This window comes from Trichechus manatus, unplaced genomic scaffold, assembly GCF_000243295.1.
Source record: "Trichechus manatus latirostris isolate Lorelei unplaced genomic scaffold, TriManLat1.0 scaffold00007, whole genome shotgun sequence".
NCBI classification, from domain to species: domain Eukaryota; kingdom Metazoa; phylum Chordata; class Mammalia; order Sirenia; family Trichechidae; genus Trichechus; species Trichechus manatus.
Genome location: NW_004443943.1, coordinates 27,848,216 through 27,857,314, shown reverse-complemented (window position 1 = coordinate 27,857,314; position 9,099 = coordinate 27,848,216).

Sequence of the window (9,099 nt, the reverse complement as noted above, 5' to 3'; positions counted from 1 at the left end):
TTCTCTGTGACGTGGGCTTCGAGCGCCACTTAGCGGCCTCTGTGGAGACGCTCAACAGCCGAACGCGTCCCTCAGCCACCCTTTTCCCCCGTAACCCCAATACCCACTCCGACGCAGCCCGATTCTTACACTACAAGCCCTTCCGTGGGCACGCTTCACCCTCACTTCCTAGCATGTACCGCGGCAAGGAACAGCAGGAGTACGACTGGAGGGTTCACCCTCGGAACCCGCAGATGTCGAGGCTGGGTATAGGGTGGGGCTGAGGAAGGGGCCACCTCAAGGCTCTGCTGGAGTGGGGAGAGAGGCCACCCCCTTTTCTAGGTGAACTCCTACAGAAGAAGTTATGAGCCCCTGATCATCCCCATTCCTACCCCAGCCAGGCCCTCCTCTGCGGTCGCCCTGACACTTTGGGAGCAAATCATCAGAAACCTCTGGGTTCGAAAAGTTACGGCCGTAGCAAAAGTCTCCGGGCGGCAAAGGTTAGGCAAGAGCGCCCTCTGCTGTCCATAGTTTGGCACTACTACGGAGGGCCGAGAACTTTCGGAGAGAAGGGAAGCAGGTGTTGGGTAGAGCTTCCCAGTATCAAGCTGATCTGTTGGCGCTCGTCTTAGGTATCCCCCTGCCTTCGAGAAGGTCCCTTCCCAAATGGGAATAAAAGGTCTCTCTGGTTTTCCCGGGGAAGCCACAAGGAAGGAACAACTCAGTGCTGCTGAGCTGTACCCCTACTGCTGTTAAGTGCCATTGAGTTGATACCGACTCATAGCGACCCTATGCACAACAGAACGAAACACTGCACGATCCTGCGCCATCCTCACAATCATTGCTATGTATGAGCCCATTGTTGCAGCCAGTGTGTCAGGCCATATCATTGAAGGTCTTCCTAGTTTTTGCTGACCTATTTTTCTAAGCATGATGTCTTCTCCAGGGGCTGGTCCCTCCTAATAACATGTCCAAAGTACGTGAGATGAAGTCTTGCCATCCTCGCTTCTAAGGAGCATTCTGGCTGTACTTCTTCCAAGACAGATGTGTTTGTTCTTCTGACAGTTCATGGTATATTCAATGTTCTTCACCAACACCATAATTCAAATGCATCAATTCTTCTTTTGTCTTCCTTATTCATTGTCCAGCTTTCACATGCATATGAGCCTATTGAAAATCCATGGCTTGGGTCCACTGCACCTAGTTCTGTGCTAATCTTACCTCTTTCCCTCCTGCTGTTGGGCCATCTACACCCCCTGCTGTGGTGTCTAGAAGGTTAGAATTTTCTCCCCCTACAGTATGATCATCAAGGTCGACTAGGATAGGCTATGTTCCCTAGTACACTGCATCTGGAAAGGTCCGGTTGTCACCATCTCCTATGACACTGAGCCCCCAACCCTGGCACAGCCACACTTACCAGAGACCCACCCCTGAGATTTGCCCTCACCCCCACCCTGCACCGTTGCAGGACAGTCCTCAGCCCTGGATGTGTAGGAGAAGCAGGGGTCAGGGCTGGCTGGACCTGGGTAGATGTGGAATGAGGTAGTCCATTAAGGTCACTCGGGATCTTTGCCCTCAATTTTAGGACTGTCCTTAAAGAAGAGATGGGGGGGCAGAACAGTGTGTACACATGTATGTGTGTGCATGCATGTGTGTGTGTGTGACAGAAGGAAGGGTACAGGGCTTCAAAGGTCCCCCTGTGATCTGAGATATGGTGACAACTTTTCATTTGAGGTCATGCTCTGGGGTGATTGGGTATAGTAGGTCTTCCAGAGCTCTGACTCAGGCCTCCTCCTACCCATCTGCCATTTCCAGAAAGCAGACCTCTCGCCCTGAGACAGATCAGATTAAGTGATAAGTATTGGGGATTTCCAATTACTCTAAGTAGCCAGAGAAAATGAAAACCGTAAAACCCAGCTAGACTATAGGCAGGGAAAGGGGTGGAGGGGGTCTTCTGTCCTCCCTCCATCCTTTTCCATCCTTTCTCTCTGTGGTCTTCAGTCATTTTCCATGAGGGGCATGGTGTTCTCCCCTCTCTCCAGTTGTGGACATCTGAGGGTTCTTGGGGCTACTACACTTAGAGACAGGGTACCTCGTGTCCCCCTTTCCCTCCCCCCAGGTCTAGGGGAGAGGTTGCTGATGTGGCTGTATGCTGGTCTCAGCTTTGGCAAATGCAGATTCCAGGGACCCATTCCAGATCCACTGAAATAGAATCTCTGAGAGTAGGGCCTGAGAATCTTCATCCTGACAAGCCCAGTCCCTCTTTACTGCTTTCCCAGATTCTTCGGCACACTGATATGTGAGAACTACAGAATCTATCCCCTTCCTATCCACCCCTTCTCCAGGGTGGCTTAAAAGCTTGATGAGGAAATCAAGCCTGTCATTTGGACTCAGAAATCCTGGATTTAAGTCTGTAACTTTTCAGCTGTGGGAGTCTGGCAAGTCACTTAATCTCTCTAATCCTTATTTTCTTCATCCGTAATTTGGGGACAATAATGTCTGCCTCAGAGAGTTGAACTGAGGACCAGCTGAGCTAATATCCCCAAAAAGTGCTTGGTAGAGTGCAAATTTTAGTACAAACGCTGGTTATTATTCAAGAACTTTAGGGCTGGACATAGAGGTGTTAATACAACCTTGTTCACCTCTGGGGTGGCACAAAGGGTACATTAAAGTTTATTTAAACTGCTGTAACAAAATGCCCCCAAATATGGAGGCTTAACTGGGACAGACATCTGTTCTCCCTCACGTAACAGGGCAGTATATAGATTTCTATACTGTAGGGTGTGGTAACTGAGGGCGTAGACTCTGGAGCCAGACTGCCTGGGTTCAAATCCTGACTTTGGCGACCTTACAGAAATGGCTCAGCTTCTCTGTGTCTGACTTTCCTCATCTGTAAAGTTGGGATGATAATACTTAGTACCTACTTCATAGGATTGTTGGGAGGATTAAATGAAGTAATTAAGTCCCTCCAAAAATATGTATTGAGTACCTACTGTATGTCAGGCAGTGTTTGAGGCCTGGGGTTATAGCAGTGAACTAAACAGGTAGACATCTTTGCCCTCATGGAACTGACATTCTAGTTACAGAGACAGAAAATAAACAACGTAAGTAAGTAAAATAATAGTAAGTTAGTAGTGATAAGAACTAAGGAGAAAAATACATTAAGGGAAGGGGATAGGAAGTGTTAGGAGGGCACTGACATCATAGAATGGCCAAGGAGTGTTCACTGAAACCCTGACATATAAGAAGAGACCTGAAGGAAATTATGTGCTATCTGGGAGAAGAGCATTCTAGGAAGGGAGTGACAAAGACTCCAACCCCCACCAAGGCCCTGAAATAGGAGGGTGATTGGTATGTTCAAAGAACATTGAGGAGGTCACTGGGGCTGGGGCAAGGTGAGCAATGGGAGAGTAGTAGATAATGAGGTCAAAGACATAATAAGGGAGGATTAGCTACACTGAATAGCTCCCTGTAAGGATTTTATATATGAAGTGATTAGAACAGTTCCTGGTACATAGTAAGTACTGTGTAAGACTTAATTTTTATTTTGTTGTCATTTTTATTATAGAAGTAGAAATAATAATTCCAAGGCTAGTAGAGCAGCTCTGCTGTCCTAAATCCATGACTCTCATCTGTGGGACCAAAGTGGCTGCTCTAGCTCCTGCCATCATGTCTACCTCCCAGTCAGTAGAAAGAGGAAAAGGCCAAGGGGAGCACACACCCATTCCTTTTAATGTCATAACCCAGAGGTAGTCCACATCTGACTTCTTCATATCCGTCAATCAGAATTCAGTTACATAACCTCACCCAGTTACAAGGGAGGCTGGGAATATAAGCTTTAGCTTTGCCCAGCTAAAACTCAGGCATGCTAAAGGAATAAGAGGGGTGGGGAGAAAAGTTTGTTTTCTCTTCCTGGGGCCAGCTGCATCCTCCTCACATACAGCCCCTGAAGAAGACAGGGACCAAGGGAGGAGTGAGAGGGAGTATGAGAAAAAAGAAATAAAGCGCCCATTTGAGGAGGGAGGTCTTTGAGATAGGGACAAGGAACCAACAGAGGAGAAACCAAGACCCAGGACCACCATCTTGGGGCCAGGAAGATATCCTTGGTACGGTGGGTACTTTTATGTATTCAGATCTTCTCGTTTATTTTCTTCTACTTTCTCTGGTTTCAGAGTAAAGTTCTGCGATCTTCTGTGCTAAAAGAGAAAAGGTACTCTATTTTTTTTTTTTTTTTGGTCCTGGCCTCAGCCCAAGATGAAGAAGACTCAAAAGTAATGCTGGAGGGGCACTCAGGGAGTCCTGGGCAATGAGGGTGGAATCAGAGGCTGCTGGGCCTCAGCCACAGTCTAGAAAGAGACTGCTCAGGGTCTCCATGCCAATGGGGGTGATGCACTGAGATTCCTGAGGGTTGCAGGAGAAGTAACTCACAGGGACACCCTGGATGAGTAAGACTGCACCCTGACCTGGAAGATGGTGCAAAAGGTAACTGTGGGTAGTGTGGGGTTGACTTTGCGCACAGAATTTGGTCTTTTCCTTGGTTCCTGAGAGATAAGCTCTAAAACTTTGGAATTTCCCCAGTGATTGAAATGTCTTTGATGAGGCCTCCAGACCATATCTTAGGGTTTATGATAATGAGGTGCCTCTTGGGTGAGGGCTGGCCAGGCCAGAAAGACCATCTTGTGATATCAGCCCAATCTCTGGGGCAGGGCATAATTCAATCAGCCCTGCCTATATAATGAGGCCCCAATAAAGTCTCGGGGCACAGAAGTTCCATGAGCTTCCTGGTTGGTGAAAGATATCAATGCACTTGGGAGGGTAACATATCCCTTTTTGGGACATGGAAGCTCTGTGTCGGGAACTCTCCCAGACCTAGCCCTATGCACTTGTTCATTTGTATCTTTTTTCGATAATAAAACTGTAAATATAAGTATAGTACTTTCCTGAGTTCTATGAGTCATTCTAGAGAATTATTGAACACAAGGGAGTAGTGGGAGCCAGCAGGACCACCAAGCTTAGAGCTGTTACCCTGAGGAGGTAGTGGGAAAACGCCATATTTGTACAGCAGGTCAGAAGTGATGGTGTCGTGGGGACTCCAAGCTTGTGGCTGGCGTCTGAGGTCTTGGGCAGACTTGGCAGTCTGGAGGACTATGCCCTTTAATTTGTGAGGTCTGACCCGGCTCCCGGTGGTTAGAGTCAGAGGAAGAGGCACTGCATGTGCAGCTGGTATCAGAACAGAAGGGGCAGAATTGGTAATAAGTTGATTTGGATTGATCAACACAGTTGGTGTTAGAAAAGTGGAATTTGATTTTTTCCACGTAGGTGGCTACTGATAAGGCTGGGGACTCAAAGGCACAGGGACAGAGTTGTCAACACTGAAAGCCAGGGACCTTAGCTACACTCACCACCTCACCCTGTTGTCTGGCTGTGTTCTCCTTGTGTCGTTAAGCTTATAGGAATCTCTAGACCTGGCATTCTTAACTCGGTGCCCAGAATCCCCTGCAACTGGAGGTAGAGTTGTGTTAGTACGTACTTAGGTGTGTTTTTCTGGGTGATAGCTTTTATCAGATTCCTAAAGGGTCAATGACCCAACAGAAGTCAATAGCCTAGATTCTCTTCTCTTTTCCTTATGCCTGCTGTGAAGAAATCACCTTAATTTGATTTTTAAATTCCTGTGACTGTCCATATAAGTGTGTTTGTACAAGTTAAGCTTACAGATGAGCTGAGATTCCACAGCCGTCTACCCCTCAGGAGGACAGCTGTTGGGGTGTGGCTGCAGCTTGGGCTAGAGCCCTATAGCCATAGAAATGGGCGATGAAACATTGTTCCAGTGACTGACCAGGGAGAAGCGGAGAAGCTGGGACTCACCAACAAGAGGCCTTGTGGAGGAAGGGGGGTGACCTGTGGATGCAGGAATTTTCTATCTCTCTTCTGTGGACCTCAGCCAGAGAGGGACATTGGGATGGAGGGAGAACAGAGAATTTAGAAGGACCAATGGGGACTTTTACCTTGGAAAGTGGAGGTAAGGCCCAGCTGGCTTTTTGCTTTTCTTCAGCTCTACTAGTTGCTGTTGAGTCGATTCTGACTCATAACACCCCATGTGTGTCAGAGTAAAACTGCTCTATTGGAAACCCTGGTAGTGTAGTGGTTAAGTGCTATGGCTACTAACCAAAAGGTTAGCAGTTCAAATCCACCAGGTGCTCCTTGGAAACTCTATGGGGTAGTTCTACTCTGTCCTATAGGGTTGCTATGAACAGGAATAGAGTTGCCAGCAACGGGTTTTTTTATAGGGTTTTCAAGGCTGTGACCTTTCACAAGTAGATCACCAAGCCTTTCTTCTGAGCTGCCTCTAGGTGGGTTCCAACTGCCAACCTTTCAATTAGTAGTCGAGCACTTAACTCTTTGGGCCACCCAGGGACTCCTTCTTCAGTTCTAACCATCTATAAATCTGGATTCCGTGAGACACGAGACTTCAGACAGCAAGTTCTTTGGAAGCCAGTGGCGAACTTTCAGTACACATCTCTTGACTGACTAAATGATTGAATAAAGAAAGCAAAATGTCTTCATGAATACATGCCACATTAGTAAAAAATGAGAGAAATATCATCTTTGTAAATCATTTGAAGTTCTTTTGGCAGGTGTCTCAGTCGTTGCACCAGGTGCTGAGAACCTTGCATATGATTATCTTATTGTAGAACCCCATAGCAATCTCGAGACACAGGTATTAGGAGCTTTGGTACCCATTGTACAGATGGGGACATGAGGCTTGGAGCAGTTAAGGCTCTTGTGCAACATGATGGTTTGTAGGCAGAGAATGGGGATCGGTGCCACTTTATTGGGCTGTGGCACCCGAGCTTTGAGCTTTGTTCTCCTCATGGGGCCACCACTAGGAACCTCTTCTCGGGACGCAGGGCCAGGCCCAGGCGGGGTTGGGAATGTGTGTCTTCATGGTGGCAGTCTTTCCTTTCAACATCTCTTCCTTTCTTCCCAGATGAGTGGTGACCTCGAACTCTCCAGCTTCTTGCACTTCAAAGTGTAGACGTGGGATGCATAGCATCAGCACCACCTGGAAGCTTGTCAGAAATGCAGAATCTCAGGCCCTACCCCAGACCTACTGAGTCAGAATCTGCATTTTAACAAGATTTCTTCGAGTGATTCATGTGCACACTGAAGTCAGAAAAGCTCAGTTCTAGACCTGTCTTCACCATCCACAGGTAAGGGAAGGCCCTTGCTGACCTCTTCCTCAGGGATGTTGGGGACCCAGCTGTCTCTGTCTTCTCATCGCCAGTTTTGTTCCAGACCTGCAGCCTCTCTGGCCCTATTTCATGCTGCCTTGGGCTGAACAGCCCCTGTCTCAACCTTTCCTCCCTTTCCAACCTGTAAGCCAGGTCTCCCTGCCCTCCCTACCCTAAACTTTTAATTTTCAGAATAGTTTTAAATTTACAGAAAAGTTGCAATGACAGTACAGAGAGTTTCCGTGTACCCCACCACTCAGTTTCCTCTATTATTAACCGCTTACGTTTTCATGGTTCATTTTTCAAAACTAAGCAAACAACATTGGTGCAATACTATTAACTAAACTCTCCACTTTGTTCGAACGTCACTGCTTTTACCACTAACATCGTTATTCTGTTTCAGGGTCCCATCCAGAATACCACATTACATTTAGTTGTCGTGTCTCATTTGTCTCTTCTGGTCTGTAATAGTTCCTCATACTTTCCTTTGTTTTTTTGCAACCTTAACAGTTTTGAGGAGTACTGGTCAGGTATTTTGTAGAATGTCCCTCAATTTGGGTTTGTTTGGTGTTTCTTTAATGGTTATTGTCGTTAGCTGCCTTCCAGTTGGCTCCCGACTCATGGTGACCCCATGCACAACAGAACAAAACGCTTCCTGGCCCTGCACCACCCCCATGATCAGTTGAGGATTGCACCACTGTGACCCATAGGGTTTTCATTGACTAATTTTTGGAAGTAGATTGCCAGGCCTTTCTTCCTAGTGCATCTTAGTGTGGAAGCCCCACTGAAATCTGTTTAGTATCATAGCAACATGCAAGCCTACACTGACAGATGGGTGGTGACTGTGCATGAGGTGCATTGGCTGGGAATCAAGCCCGGGTCTCCCACACAGAAGGTGAGCATTCCACCGCTGAACCACACTGCCCCCACTCTCTCATGGGTAGACTGCGGTATAGGCCTTAGGGAAGAATACCATAGAAGTGCTCTTCTCATCACATCATATCCGGGGGTTTATGCAATCAGCATGAACAACCCTCATGATATTGAACTTGATCACTTGGCTGAGGTCCTGCCTTACCTTTAACCTTTCCTCCCCTCTTCCCCCAAGTGCTACAGTTTCCTTCTTGGTAGTTTGTCGTTGTTTTCATAGTTAATGGTATGTTTGTGCCTCAACATCTCCCCCACCGCTCCCTGTCTGGTGCATTCCTCTCTGTGTCACCAAGGCCATTCTCCGATGCTCTTATTACTGACGAGGTGTGTTGTTGGAACACATCCTCTGCCAACAGAGCCTCAATGCAGTCATGTGTCTCCTGCCAGCATGAAGCCTAACAGCTAAACGGAAGCTGCCCAGCAGGGCCTGGAGGCAAACAGGAGGTTGGGCCTTGGACAAGCCAAGATATGCTCAGGATGATTAGAAAAGTGTTTTCTACTCAGGTTGAAGGAGAAAGTTAGGGTTAGGTTAGAGAGTGATAGGCACCAGGGCTGCAATATATGTGTGAGAGAGGGAAGTACCCAGATGTGCCTAAATTTCTTTAGATTTTATTCTAAGTTCCGAATTGCTCCCTTCAATGAAGTTTATGTGCTTCTGCTTTAATACAAGTCAGTCCTGTTTTCATTTTAGAATAGAGCATTGACTAAGAAGCATCCTGCTGTCCATCCCACCTGGATCCTTTGGTCTACCTGTGATTCGTGAGGCAGGCCTCCACCTCCAGCATGGATCCAAGCTACCAGTTGCCAAGTAATTGTGGAATAAAAACAAGTTAGACATACTACAAGGGCCCCACCAAGCCAGCTTGACTCTCAGGAAAGAAAACTCTGGCTTTGGAGTGGAATTGATGTCTTTAGAGTCCCCAGTACAGAGGTGGGAGAGGTGCCCAAGACTCATGCT